The sequence below is a fragment of the Triticum aestivum genome, chromosome 1B (genome assembly GCF_018294505.1).
Source record: "Triticum aestivum cultivar Chinese Spring chromosome 1B, IWGSC CS RefSeq v2.1, whole genome shotgun sequence".
NCBI lineage: Eukaryota > Viridiplantae > Streptophyta > Magnoliopsida > Poales > Poaceae > Triticum > Triticum aestivum.
This window is the reverse complement of record NC_057795.1, coordinates 590,609,483-590,624,649: the sequence shown is the minus strand read 5'-3', so window position 1 is coordinate 590,624,649 and position 15,167 is coordinate 590,609,483. Positions and strand designations below refer to the sequence as shown.

Below are 15,167 nucleotides of genomic sequence, written 5' to 3'. Positions count from 1 at the left end.
TCAAGATGAACTCAACCTCGAAAAGGAATTCAATTAGCTGTGCAGTTAGCCCTTTGATCTTGAATAATTGGTTGAAATGGATATTGCATGTCACTTGAAAATAAGGTTGTTTCATTTAGAATTCAGCAAGTTTCTTAGAAAATTGTTGTTAAACAGGTTGACGTTCCACTGGGAATGGAATAACAAAGGCTTTTGGCAGTTTGTGGATCGAGATGTGATTCGCTTTTTGAGTAATAGTTTCTTTCATTTGGTGTGCTCTTCCTGGATCCGGTAATAGGAAAAATTTGGTGCATTCTACTTTGCTGTTATGGTATTTACAATCCTTGAATTGTTTGAACCTGACTCTCATTATCTGTCCTCATGGTCTTGAGGGTATTTTGGATATCGTGGAGGTAACTGACAATGAATTCGTCTCTTGCCTCACCGATCTGAACACGGAGTTTCCGAAGCTACAAGAGTGCTTGGTTAAACGGTGCCATTAAGTTTCAACTGTCTTTAAACTTACTACTTCAAGTGCAATTATCAACTCCTTGCAAAATTGTTGGCTTTATCATCTACAAAAGGCAACTCTAGTATTCAAGGAAACATATAATTAGGTTCCACTCACTACGTCAACTAAAGCAACTGCATCTGGAGCACTTACTAGGGAAAATCGAATAAATAATGATGTAGTACGAGGGGATTTTTTTCTCACTATTGCCATCCTGTGTTCAGTTCCAATTTCATAGTAGGAGACAGACTCAAAGTCAATAGATTCCTGTCCTTTTCTATAGAAATAGGCTTGGTCAAGTGCTTAAAAAAGAGGTGACCCGAATGATTTCAATGAATTGCTATTTGGTCAGATTGGAACAATTGGATTCGAAAGGAAAGAAAGACTGTGAACGAAGAGGGCCGCCCATGATCGATTGGATTCGGCAAATAAAGTAGAGGGCCCGCCCGTGTCACCACCAGTCCACCGAATCAGCTGTAGATCACTAACTCTCTTGTCGACGCCCGGAACTTATGTACGAGTTAAGAATGAATTGTTCCTGGGTAGAGAGGGCAGGATAAGGATTCAGTAAGAAGGAGAGTCTACTTATGGAAATGCCATCCTCTCTTTCCTCATTAACGGAGTGACTAGCTACCCTGACTTTTTATTCCAGTTCCATTCTTACTGGTGCAGGAGTCCAAAGTGCATCTTCCAACTCCCTAACTGCGTCTTCCATGAAGTTCGGGAGACCCCTCACGTGCCGCTGCCCGTGAGACTCGCCTTTGTACACTTTGCGCACCGCTTTGACTAGACCCCGCTGCTACCTCGTATCCAAATACCTGCGATCTAGCTCATTCTTTTTTAAGCCCTGCAAGCCTAATAGAACCTTGTTTCTTGGGCCAAGTCAGCCTATAAGTAAGTAGGGCTGAAGACAATTTGTTTGTTAGTTTTTCAATCTTCTTCCTTCTATGCTTAGAGTAAGTGGAAATGACCTCCTTGATCAGCAAGTAAGCGAGCGGTAGTTCAGTCTCCGACAAGTGAGGCCGAATAGCCCCAGGTGTCCTTTTCCTTCTAAACTAGCTGCTCTCGCTTGACTCTTCTAGTGAGCAAGCAAACTGGTCGGGGAACAGGGTCGGATCAAAGTAAGGAATGGGAATAGCACTCACTCGTTGAAGGTAAGCCAGAAACAGTGGTTGTCCTCTCCCTTACTTAAGTCCTAGTCCATCTTTTCGTGCCCCAAAGGGGAAGTCAAGCAATAATGAGGGAACTTGACCCACACCTGATGAAAGAGTTTGGTTGCTCGAAGGAAGCAGAAGCAAAACCTGCTTTCTTTCTGTCCCAACCTCCAAGGGTTCCTCCCTGTATGACATATTCCATTGGATTGGGGCAATGGTACGCACCTATGTTTGGTGTCCCCTCTCTCACTCCCTCCTCAGATCCTGGTCCCAAAGGGCAATACATTGAGTCGGAAAGACGGGGGGCTTTCGTAAATTCCATTCTGTAGCCGAACTAGCCCCTGGATCAGCTCTCATAGTGGGAGAATGAGAGTCAAGTTAGGCGCAAAAGAGGGGGTTGACATCATTCGTCGTGATTGGATCAATCAGACTCCCCCACAGGAAATGCCAAGGGGCGCCCTTTCTCATTATCATCTACCGCCCATTTCTTCACCATCTGCTGCTGCCTTAAGTGCGTAAAGTAGGCTCAGCTTCTTAGGTTTCTAAATATCTTGTAGTAGCCGAAGGTAGTCCAGTCCGCTTGTTAGATTGAATTGAATCTTATGTAACCTACGTAGCTAAAGAGAAAATCATAATAGTCTAAGTGGACCTCTCAAAGGTATAAATAAGTAGACATTAGTCTTACTAGTTCGGTCTTTTTCTTTTTTTGTTATGATGCCCACATTTCATACTTCTCAATTCTTATTTATTCAAGGGTTCGTATGTACTGAGTGACTCTAGGTCTATTCAGATGCAGCTTCAAGAGAGCTTTATTCGGCCTTTGTATGACCGTCTTCCCTTCCTGTCTATCTCCTTCGGTCAGGTAGTTCTGCTTCTGATGCCGGAGGAGCAGGGTGGGATAGAAGGGTAGTTTCTGAGTTCGAGATGTCTGAGCTTGGAGGTTCCACTTCTCTAATGTGATAATAAAGCAACAAGCAACGCCGCTCCCGTGCGCTCATCCCTTGCTTGTTCTTGAGCGCTAGTCATTCATCCCTAGCTGGGTTCTTGGGATATCTTGATTCTCTTTATGATGATGTAAGGGTCGGCAACAATGAATAAGGAATCGATCAGAAGTTCGCGCCAATCAATCTTCTGTAGGAGTAGGAGGTAGCGCGAGTCCCCTCTTTCTTCGTTTAGAAGAGTGCTGGACCTCCACAACGTCAAACCATAGAACACAGCTCCTTTCGGTCGAACCCTAGGAAAGACGACTTTACCTTTTTCATATATAGTCTGAGTTTGAGATACTGTAGTCTCCCCCGTTGACCTTCTTTTTTAGATAGAATCCTCAATGAGTGGAAAGGACTCCCATCCCAGACTTGCTCCACAGTACTATACCATACAGAGCCGCGCCCTTGTGATATGATAAGAAGAAAAGGGGCCAGGCCGCCCTCTTTTCTTTTCCGCACCAAGCCTTCTTGTAAAATCGGGTGTATAGCTCAGTTGGTAGAGCATTGGGCTTTTAACCTAATGGTCGCAGGTTCAAGTCCTGCTATACCCAAAACAAAAAAACCACTCTTGTATTCGTAAGGATGCATAGTAGCCTTCAAAGAGCACTCTTTGGCCTTGAGAAAAGCCCCCTTCTCATCAACATCTCGACTTCGCTCGTTGTTTGAGGTCAGTATAAAGGGGATCAGACTAGCTCGGTCATTGATAGGCCGGCCTTCTCCTTATTCATTGGATAGGGCGCGGGGGAAAGTCAAGTCAAGCACTAGTTAGTTGGGGTGGGACGCACCAAAGCAGCGTTCGTTGCACTAGCGCCTTATCTTTTGAACCTAAACAGAGGCTCGAAAGATGGAGTACGTCCGAAGTCGTTGGCTGCCTTTTTGTAGTGTGCAAGTCAGCGTGAACTTCTTCTTCTGTTCTGCGAATCTACTAACGAGAACTGCCGTACAGTCCTATCTTTTTTTAAGAAAGATCGTAGATGAACGTTTCGTTTTGTTACCTAAGTAGTTGAGCAATTCATTCCAAGGTAAACAAAGAGGTATTTCCTTTTCTCGTTCAGTCCTTCTCTCCTTCCATCCCAGTAGGCCTATTCGTGCTTTTTTGCTATCCATCTTGATCAAATAGAAGAAGGGGAAATTCAGACTAGGCAAAACACCTCAAAAAGTGAAAAAAAAGATAAAACAACTTTCTTTCAAGTAGTAAACCATAGTTCTCATCCTAGGAAACCATATCGATCATCAGTTTAGAGCTCCCAACTACGAAGCTCTTTTCTAGAGCGAGTCAACAATTCGTGGATCCATGGTTTGGATGAAGCTATGTACCCGGGTAGAGATGATTTGTCTCAAAGATGTTCCGCTCATCCAATAATCTGAAACTTCATCTACATAAACTCATAAATAGCCCTTTCCTTTCTTTTATTGACTTCAAAAGGTAATCAATCCTTTCTTTTCATCTTTTATCAAGTCTTCCTCTTCCTGATTGAGTCAATCAGGGATAGAAATTCGGATCAACTATGAGGAGTAGGGCTGCTGGGCAAGTGAATGAACTCTGTCCTAGGCATTTCCAATAAGTTCAGTGAAGTGAGGGCGAAGCCTTTTTTGAGAGGGAAAATACACTCCAAATGATATTCCATAATGGAAGGAATGAGTGGAAGATTTACTGGAAGAAAAAATACGATACTTTTCTAGTCGTAGGTAGGGCTACCTATCTAGTTTCGTGCTTCGGGCGTACCAGATTCTGTTGGGGAACGTTGCAGAAAATTAAAATTTTTCCTACCGTTTCACCAAGATCCATCTATGAGTTCATCTAAGAAACGAGTCAAGGGAGTGAGTTTGCATCTACATACCACTTGTAGATCGCGTACGGAAGCGTTAGAGGGAGCGGTGATGATGGAGTCGTACTCGTCGTGATTCAGATCAGCGGAGATCCTAGCACCGAACGGACGGCACCTCCACGTTCAACACACGTACGGAGCATGTGACATCTCCTCCTTCTCGATCCAGCAAGGGGGGAGGAGAGGTTGATGATGATGGCTCCAGCAGCAGCACAACGGCGTGGTGGTGGTGGAATAGCAGCACTCCGGCAGGGCTTCGCCAAGCACGTGACGGAGGAGGAAGAGGTGTAGCAGGGGGAGGGGGCGCCAGGACTTCAGGGGTGCGGCTGCCCCTCTCCCCCCTCCCTTTATATAGGCCCCCAGGGGGGCGCCGGCCCTGGGAGATTCAATCTCCCAAGGGGGCGGCGGCCAAGGGGCGAGGAGTGCCCCCCAAGGCATGTGGTGCGCCCCCCACCCTAGGGTTTCAACCTAGGCGCAGGGGGTGGGCCTAGGGGGGCGCACCAGCTCACTATGGGCTGGCTCCCCTCCCACTTCAGCCCATGGGGCCCTCCGGGATGGGTGGCCCCACCCGGTGGACCCCCGGGACCCTTCCGGTGGTCCCGGTACAATACCGGGTGACCCCGAAACTTTCCCGATGGCCGAAATACCACTTCCTATATATAATTCTTTACCTCCGGACCATTCCGAAACTCCTCGTGACGTCCGAGATCTCATCCGGGACTCCGAACAAAATTCGGTATACTGCATACTCATATTCATACAACCCTAGCGTCACCGAACCTTAAGTGTGTAGACCCTACGGGTTTGGGAGACACGTAGTCATGACCGAGACGGCTCTCGGGCAATAACCAACAGCGGGATCTGGATACCCATGTTGGCTCCCACATGCTCCTCAATGATCTCATCGGATGAACCACGATGTCGAGGATTAGAACAACCCCGTATACAATTCCCTTTGTCATTCGGTACGTTGCATGCCCGAGACTCGATCGTCGGTATCCCAATACCTCGTTCAGTCTCGTTACCGGCAAGTCACGTTACTCGTACCGTAATGCATGATCCCGTGACCAAACACTTGGTCACTTTGAGCTCATTGTGATGATGCATTATCGAGTGGGCCCAGAGATACCTCTCCGTCATACGGAGTGACAAATCCCAGTCTCGATCCGTGTCAACCCAACAGACACTTTCGGAGATACCTGTAGTGCACCTTTATAGTCACCCAGTTACGTTGTGACGTTTGGTACACCCAAAGCACTCTTACGATATCCGGGAGTTACACGATCTCATGGTCTAAGGAAGAGATACTTGACATTGGAAAAGCTCTAGCAAAACGAACTACACGATCTTGTGGTATGCTTAGGATTGGCTCTCGTCCATCACATCATTCTCCTAATGATGTGATCCCGTTGTCAATGACATCTAATGTCCATAGTCAGAAACCATGACTATCTGTCGACCAACGAGCTAGTCAACTAGAGGCTCACTAGGGACATGTTATGGTCTATGTATTCACACGTGTATTACGATTTCCGGATAACACAGTTATAGCATGAATAAAAGACAATTATCATGAACAAGGAAATATAATAATAACCCCTTTTATTATTGCCTCTAGGGCATATTTCCAACAGTCTCCCACTTGCACTAGAGTCAATAATCTAGTTACATTGTGATGAATCGAACACCCATAGAGTTCTGGTGTTGATCATGTTTTGCTCGCGAGAGAGGTTTAGTCAACGGATCTGCGACATTCAGATCCGTATGTACTTTGCAAATATCTATGTCTCCATCTGGAACATTTTCTCGGATGGAGTTGAAACGACGCTTGATGTGCCTGGTCTTCTTGTGAAACCTGGGCTCCTTGGCACGGGCAATAGCTCCAGTGTTGTCACAGAAGAGTTTGATCGGCCCCGATGCATTGGGTATGACTCCTAGGTCGGTGATGAACTCCTTCACCCAAATTGCTTCATGAGCTGCCTCCGAGGCTGCCATGTACTCCGCTTCACATGTAGATCCCGCCACGACGCTCTGCTTGCAGCTGCACCAGCTTACTGCTCCACCATTCAACATATATACGTATCCGGTTTGTGACTTAGAGTCATCCAGATCTGTGTCGAAGCTAGCGTCGACGTAACCCTTTACGACGAGCTCTTCGTCACCTCCATAAACGAGAAACATGTCCTTTGTCCTTTTCAGGTACTTCAGGATATTCTTGACCACTGTCCAGTGTTCCTTGCTGGGATTACTTTGGTACCTTTCTACCAAACTTACGGCAAGGTTTACATCAGGTCTGGTACACAACATGGCATACATAATAGATCCTATGGCTGAGGCATAGGGGATGACGCTCATCTCTTCTTTATCTTTTGCCGTGGTGGGGCATTGAGCCGAGCTCAATCTCACACCTTGCAGTACAGGCAAGAACCCTTTCTTGGACTGATCCATTTTGAACTTCTTCAAAATTTTATCAAGGTATGTGCTTTGTGAAAGACCTATGAGGCGTCTTGATCTATCCCTATAGATCTTGATGCCTAATATGTAAGCAGCTTCTCCAAGATCCTTCATTGAAAAACACTTATTCAAGTAGGACTTAATACTGTCCAACAATTCTATATTATTTCCCATCAAAAATATGTCATCTACATATAATATGAGAAATGCTACAGAGCTCCCAGTCACTTTCTTGTAAATGTAGGCTTCTCCATAAGTCTGCATAAACCCAAACGCTTTGATCATCTCATCAAAGCGAATGTTCCAACTCCGAGATGCTTGCACCAGCCCATAAATGGATCGCTGGAGCTTGCATACTTTGTCAGTGTTCTTAGGATCGACAAAACCTTCCGGCTGCATCATATACAGTTCTTCCTTAAGATGCCCGTTAAGGAATGCCGTTTTGACGTCCATCTGCCATATCTCATAATCATAGTATGCGGCAATTGCTAACATGATTCGGACGGACTTAAGCTTCGCTACGGGAGAGAAAGTCTCATCGTAGTCAATCCCTTGAACTTGCCGATAACCCTTAGCGACAAGTCGAGCTTTATAGATGGTGACATTACCATCCGCGTCCGTCTTCTTCTTAAAGACCCATTTGTTTTCTATCGCTCGCTGATCATCGGGCAAGTCAGTCAAAGTCCATACTTTGTTTTCATACATGGATTCTATCTCGGATTTCATGGCTTCAAGCCATTTGTTGGAATCTGGGCCCGCTATCGCTTCTTCATAGTTCGAAGGTTCACCGTTGTCTAACAACATGATTTCCAGGACAGGGTTGCCGTACCACTCTGGTGCGGAACGTGTCCTTGTGGACCTACGAAGTTCAGTAGTAACTTGATCAGAAGTACCTTGATCATCATCATTATTTTCCTCTTCAGTTGGTGTAGGCATCACAGGAACATTTTCCTGAGCTGCACTACTACCCCGTTCAAGAGGTAGTACTTCATCGAGTTCTACTTTCCTCCCACTTACTTCTTTTGAGAGAAACTCTTTTTCAAGAAAGGATCGCAACAAAGATCTTGCCCTCGGATCTTAAGTAGAAGGTATACGCAATGGTTTCCTTAGGGTATCCTATGAAGACGCATTTTCCGACTTGGGTTCGAGCTTTTCAGGTTGAAGTTTCTTGACATAAGCATCGCATCCCCAAACTTTTAGAAACGACAGCTTTGGTTTCTTCCCAAACCATAATTCATACGGTGTCGTCTCAACGGATTTAGACGGTGCCCTATTTAAAGTGAATGTAGCTGTCTCTAGAGCGTATCCCCAAAATGATAGCGGTAAATCGGTAAGAGACATCATAGACCGCACCATATCCAATAGAGTGCCATTATGACGTTCGGACACACCGTTACGCTGAGGTATTCCAGGCGGCGTGAGTTGTGAAACGATTCCACATTTTCTTAAGTGTGTACCAAATTCGTGACTTAAATATTCTCCTCCATGATCCGATCGTAAGAATTTTATCTCTCGGTCACGTTGATTCTCTACCTCATTCTGAAATTCCTTGAACTTTTCAAAGGTCTCAGACTTGTGTTTCATCAAGTAGACATACCCATATCTACTCAAGTCATCAGTGAGAGTGAGAACATAACGATATCCTCCGCGAGCCTCAACGCTCATTGGACCGCACACATCGGTATGTATGATTTCCAATAAGTTGGTTGCTCGCTCCATTGTTCCGGAGAACGGAGTCTTGGTCATCTTGCCCATGAGGCATGGTTCGCATGTGTCAAATGATTCATAATCGAGAGACTCCAAAAGTCCATCAGCATGGAGCTTCTTCATGCGCTTGACACCAATGTGACCAAGGCGGCAGTGCCACAAGTATGTGGGACTATCATTATCAACTTTACATCTTTTGGTATTCACGCTATGAATATGTGTAACATTACGCTCGAGATTCATTAAGAATAAACCATTGACCATAGGGGCATGACCATAAAACATATCTCTCATATAAATAGAACAACCATTATTCTCGGATTTAAATGAGTAGCCATCTCGTATCAAACGAGATCCAGATACAATGTTAATGCTCAAACTTGGCACCAAATAACAATTATTAAGGTTTATAACTAATCCCGTAGGTAAATGTAGAGGTAGCGTGCCGACGGCGATCACATCGACCTTGGAACCATTCCCGACGCGCATCGTCACCTCGTCCTTCGCCAATCTCCGCTTATTCCGCAGCTCCTGCTCTGAGTTACAAATATGAGCAACGGCACCGGTATCAAATACCCAGGAGCTACTACGAGTACTGGTAAGGTACACATCAATTACATGTATATCAAATATACCTTTAGTGTTGCCAGCCTTCTTATCCGCTAAGTATTTGGGGCAGTTCCGCTTCCAGTGACCCTTCCCCTTGCAATAAAAGCACTCAGTCTCAGGCTTGGGTCCATTCTTTGACTTCTTCCCGGCAACTGGCTTACCGGGCGCGGCAACATCTTTGTCGTCCTTCTTGAAGTTCTTCTTACCCTTGCCCTTCTTGAACTTAGTGGTCTTATTGACCATCAAAACTTGATGTTCTTTCTTGATTTCAACCTCTGCCGACTTCAGCATTGAAAATACTTCAAGAATGGTCTTCACCATCCCCTGCATATTATAGTTCATCACAAAGCTCTTGTAGCTTGGTGGGAGCGACTGAAGGATTCTGTCAATGACTGCCTCATCCGGGAGGTTAATGTCCAGCTGAGACAGGCGGCTGTGTAACCCAGACATTTTGAGTATATGCTCACTGACAGAACTGTTTTCCTCCATCTTACAACTATAGAACTTGTCGGAGACTTCATATCTCTCGACTCGGGCATGAGCTTGGAAAACTAGTCTCAGCTCCTCGAACATCTCATATGCTCCGTGTTGCTCAAAACGCTTTTGGAGCCCCGGTTCTAAGCTGTAAAGCATGCCGCACTGAACGAGGGAGTAATCATCAGCACGTGTCTGCCAAACATTCAAATCGTCTTGCAGTGCTGGGAGAGCAGGTGGGTCACCTAACGGTGCTTCAAGGACATATGCTTTCTTGGCAGCTATGAGGATGATCCTAAGGTTCCGAACCCAGTCCATATAGTTGCTGCCATCATCTTTCAGCTTGGTTTTCTCTAGGAACGCGTTGAAGTTCATGTTGACATGAGCGTTGGCCATTTGATCTACAAGACATATTTTGCAAAGATTTTAGACTAAGTTCATGATAATTAAGTTCATCCAATCAAATTATTTAATGAACTCCCACTCAGATTTGACATCCCCTTAGTCATCTAAGTGTTACACGATCCGAGTTGACTAGGCCGTGTCCGATCATCACGTGAGACGGACTAGTCATCGTCGGCGAACATTCTCATGTTGATCGTATCTTCCATACGACTCGTGTTCGACCTTTCGGTCTCCGTGTTCCGAGGCCATGTTTGTACATGCTAGGCTCGTCAAGTTAACCCTAAGTGTTTTGCATGTGTAAAACTGTCTTACACCCGTTGTATGTGAACGTAAGGATCTATCACACCCGATCATCACGTGGTGCTTCGAAACGACGAACTTTAGCAACAGTGCACAGTTAGGGGAGAACACTTCTTGAAATTGTTGCAAGGGATCATCTTATTTACTACCATTGTTCTAAGTAAACAAGATGCATAAAACATAATAAACATCACATGCAATTATATAAAGTAGTGACATGATATGGCCAATATCATATAGCTCCTTTGATCTTCATCTTCGGGGCTCCATGATCATCTTGTCACCGACATGACACCATGATCTCCATCATCGTATCTTCATGACGTTGTCACGCCAACGACTACTTCTACTTCTATGACTAACGCGTTTAGCAATAAAATAAAGTAGTTTACATGGCGTTCTTCAATGACACGCAGGTCATACAAAAAATAAAGACAACTCCTATGGCTCCTGCCGATTGTCATACTCATCGACATGCAAGTCGTGATTCCTATTACAAGAACATGATCTCATACATCACAATATATCATTCATCATTCATCACAACTTCTGGCCATATCACATCACATGACAATTGCTGCAAAAACAAGTTAGACGTCCTCTAATTGTTGTTGCATCTTTTACGTGGCTGCAATTGGGTTCTAGCAAGAACGTTTTCTTACCTACGAATAACCACAACGTGATTTTGTCAACTTCTATTTACCCTTCATAAGGACCCTTTTCATCAAATCCGCTCCAACTAAAGTGGGAGAGACAGACACCCGCCAGCCACCTTATGCAACTAGTGCATGTTAGTCGGTGGAACCGGTCTCACGTAAGCGTACGTGTAAGGTTGGTCCGGGCCGCTTCATCCCACAATACCGCTGAAGCAAGATAAGACTAGTAGCGGCAAGCAAGTTGACAAGATCTACGCCCACAACAAAATTGTGTTCTACTCGTGCAATAGAGAACTACGCATAGACCTAGCTCATGATGCCACTGTTGGGGAACGTTGCAGAAAATTAAAATTTTTCCTACGGTTTCACCAAGATCCATCTATGAGTTCATCTAAGCAACGAGTCAAGGGAGTGAGTTCGCATCTACATACCACTTGTAGATCGCGTACGGAAGCGTTAGAGGGAGCGGTGATGATGGAGTCGTACTCGCCGTGATTCAGATCACCGGAGATCCTAGCACCGAACGGATGGCACCTCCGTGTTCAACACACGTACGGAGCGTGTGACGTCTCCTCCTTCTTGATCCAGCAAGGGGGAAGGAGAGGTTGATGATGATGGCTCCAGCAGCAGCACAACGGCGTGGTGGTGGTGGAACAGCAGCACTCCGGCAGGGCTTCGCCAAGCACGTGACGGAGGAGGAAGAGGTGTAGCAGGAGGAGGGGGCACCAGGACTTTAGGGGTGCAGCTGCCCCTCTCCCCCCTCCCTTTATATAGGCCCCCAGGGGGGGCGCCAGCCCTGGGAGATTCAATATCCCAAGGGGGCGGCGGCCAAGGGGGGAGGAGTGCCCCCCATGGCATGTGGTGCGCCCCCCCCCCACCCTAGGGTTTCAACCCTAGGCGCAGGGGGTGGGCCTAGGGGGGCGCACCAGCCCACTATGGGCTGGCTTCCCTCCCACTTCAGCCCATGGGGCCCTCCGGGATGGGTGGCCCCACCCGGTGGACCCCCGGGACCCTTCCGGTGGTCCCGGTACAATACCGGGTGACCCCGAAACTTCCCCGATGGCCGAAATACCACTTCCTATATATAATTCTTTACCTCCGGACCATTCCGAAACTCCTCGTGACGTCCGGGATCTCATCCGGGACTCCGAACAACATTCGGTATACTGCATACTCATATTCATACAACCCTAGCGTCACCGAACCTTAAGTGTGTAGACCCTACGGGTTCGAGAGACACGTAGTCATGACCGAGACGGCTCTCGGGCAATAACCAACAGCGGGATCTGGATACCCATGTTGGCTCCCACATGCTCCTCAATGATCTCATCGGATGAACCATGATGTCCAGGATTAGAACAACCCCGTATACAATTCCCTTTGTCATTCGGTACGTTACATGCCCGAGACTCGATCGTCGGTATCCCAATACCTCGTTCAGTCTCGTTACCGGCAAGTCACTTTACTCGTACCGTAATGCATGATCCCGTGACCAAACACTTGGTCACTTTGAGCTCATTGTGATGTTGTATTACCGAGTGGGCCCAGAGATACCTCTCCGTCATACGGAGTGACAAATCCCAGTCTCGATCCGTGTCAACCCAACAGACACTTTCGGAGATACCTGTAGTGCACCTTTATAGTCACCCAGTTACGCTGTGACGTTTGGTACACCCAAAGCACTCTTACGGTATCCGGGAGTTACACGATCTCATGGTCTAAGGAAGAGATACTTGACATTGGAAAAGCTCTAGCAAAACAAACTACACGATCTTGTGCTATGCTTAGGATTGGGTCTCGTCCATCACATCATTCTCCTAATGATGTGATCCCGTTGTCAATGACATCTAATGTCCATAGTCAGAAACCATGACTATCTATCGACCAACGAGCTAGTCAACTAGAGGCTCACTAGGGACATGTTATGGTCTATGTATTCACACGTGTATTACGATTTCCAGATAATACAGTTACAGCGTGAATAAAAGACAATTATCATGAACAAAGAAATATAATAATAACCCCTTTTATTATTGCCTCTAGGGCATATTTCCAACAGATTCAATAGGCTAGGTTATAGCTGACAGATTTCTTTAAGAACTAGCCGACTATAAGCCTCGCTAGTAGTATTCCTGCCCAATGCCGGAGTAGTGACTCACAAGGTAAGTTCTCCTTGATGCATTTCCAACACTCTATTTTTCTATGTACACTTTTGATTCCTTAGTAGGTAGGGACAACGTTCGAGATCTCATCCGACCGTCTATTTCTCACTGATTGGGAGATTGGATTGGAATCCGAGGAGAACTGATTGGATGTCATGGAACGAATGGGGCACTACGTTGGTTACCCACTGCTAGCCTAGCGGAGATTTCTCTATTTGTTGAAAGTGGAAAGGAGTCATATTTGAATAAGAAAGTTGGGCTCGTTCACTCACACCTTTCTTTGATTATCGATGACTTGGCTTCTTGCTCAAGTAAGCACCCGGCATACCAATTCATTATCCTTGGGGCTCGACTTGCTCCTTCCTATCTACGTTATTCTTTCTTTGTTACTCTCGTAATGACGTTCCGAAAGAAATCAAGGTTACCAGGTCACAGCTCTGATTCTTCTTCCCTTATAGAACCTTCCCGCAAGAAATCAGTGGAAGTGGGTCCGCCCCTACAACTCATCAAATCAGCCTTCTTTTCTGTTCTGCGTTGTACATATTCTCAAGTTATGAGAAAGAATGGATTTGAATGCAATTTGGAATTAACAAAATAAACGAATGAAGAATATTTTTACCTCTTATCTGATAAGAAATCAAAGCATTTGAACTGCTCAATGAACAATAAAGAAAGAGCTAAGGTAAAAAAGTATATGTGTTACTAATAGTAAACCAATTTTATTTGGAGTTTGCTTTCAGCTGAACATGTTATAACTACAAACGAGGTGAGGCTTGATTAGGTGGCTTTGCAAGAACTAGGGAGGAACACAAGTTATGTACTTTAGGCTAAACATATGAATTTAGAAGATCAACTTTTCCAATTGGACATAAACAAAAGCAACCAATAATATATATATATAAACTTCAATAATATTTTCTCTATGGTGAAGTAATTTCATCGATAACCACTAAACGATTAAGTAGCGATGTATGCAAAGCTAGACAACGAACATTTCATAATACACTCGTTCTGCATATCTTTAGGATAAAAGAAAAAACTGCGAAAAAATCCGTTTTCCTAAATAAAAAGATCAAGAAATCTATTTTGTATGGTTCTTATTTCGTTGAAAACGTTTCCATGAGACTTTCTTTCATTGAAGAAGTCCATGACTTGTTCTAGGTGATATGAGGTTGAACAGGCTTTAGAAAAAATGCAAAGAAGGGTACATGAGGGTGGAATAAAAATCAAAAAGATGACCCCTTCTTTCTTCCTGAGCATTACCGGTAAATATTCATTCTTTATACGTTAGGTTGGGTTTCAGATTTATATCATTTATTATATGAAACCAAAAAGAAGAAATGACAAGAAAGTTGTATATAGATGGAGGAATAAATTATGATGTGGAAAACAAGGCAGGGGTTCAAATCCTGTCATCCCTACCTATTACTTCTCCTATGGGCAGTAACAAGGGATCAATTGAGATCAATTCAAATTGGACAAAATTCAGAGTTTCATTTTTCTATATGCATGCGGTACAAAAATCATCCTTTTCTTTACTGCTTTATCTCCCGGAAAGCGCTCTTAGTTCAGTTCGGTAGAACATGTGTCTCCAAAACCCAATGTCGTAGGTTCAAATCCTACAGAGCGTGATTCTGTTCTTGTTATGTCAAATCCAAAGAAAAGAACTTATATAAATATAAGAAAATGAGACAGTAATGAGGTCCATATCGTCATCGTAATAAAAAGAAAGATCTGCAAGCATTCTTTATGGGAGTCAGGGCTTTCTGATTTGAAGTTGCTGGAAAAGGACCTCTGTGATCGGTTGATCATTAGTCGTTTTTTTAAGGTAAGTAGGCAGGGGTGTCTTGATCGAAACCGAACTTCAATTCCACCCAGCTCAGATTCTATGCAGCAGTGGGGAAGACATGTTTATACTTTTATTGAGAATTCCATTTCTTC

At 44.8% G+C, this 15,167-nt stretch overlaps 1 long non-coding RNA gene and 2 other non-coding genes across 3 annotated transcripts; 2 read left to right on the top strand and 1 right to left on the bottom strand.

Moving 5' to 3' along the window:
- Positions 1–250: 250 nt before the first annotated feature.
- Positions 251–4,344, bottom strand: LOC123096341 (uncharacterized). Its single transcript, XR_006446561.1, has 3 exons — positions 3,626–4,344; positions 425–428; positions 251–261 (listed from the first exon to the last, which is right to left on the bottom strand). It is a non-coding gene; the product is annotated as an uncharacterized lncRNA (long non-coding RNA).
- TRNAK-UUU (transfer RNA lysine (anticodon UUU)) lies at positions 3,109–3,181 on the top strand. The gene has a single exon. It is a non-coding gene; the product is annotated as a tRNA-Lys (tRNA).
- Positions 4,345–14,783: 10,439 nt separating the features above from the next.
- On the top strand, positions 14,784–14,857 carry TRNAW-CCA (transfer RNA tryptophan (anticodon CCA)). Its single transcript has one exon. It is a non-coding gene; the product is annotated as a tRNA-Trp (tRNA).
- The last annotated feature ends 310 nt before the right edge of the window (positions 14,858–15,167 follow it).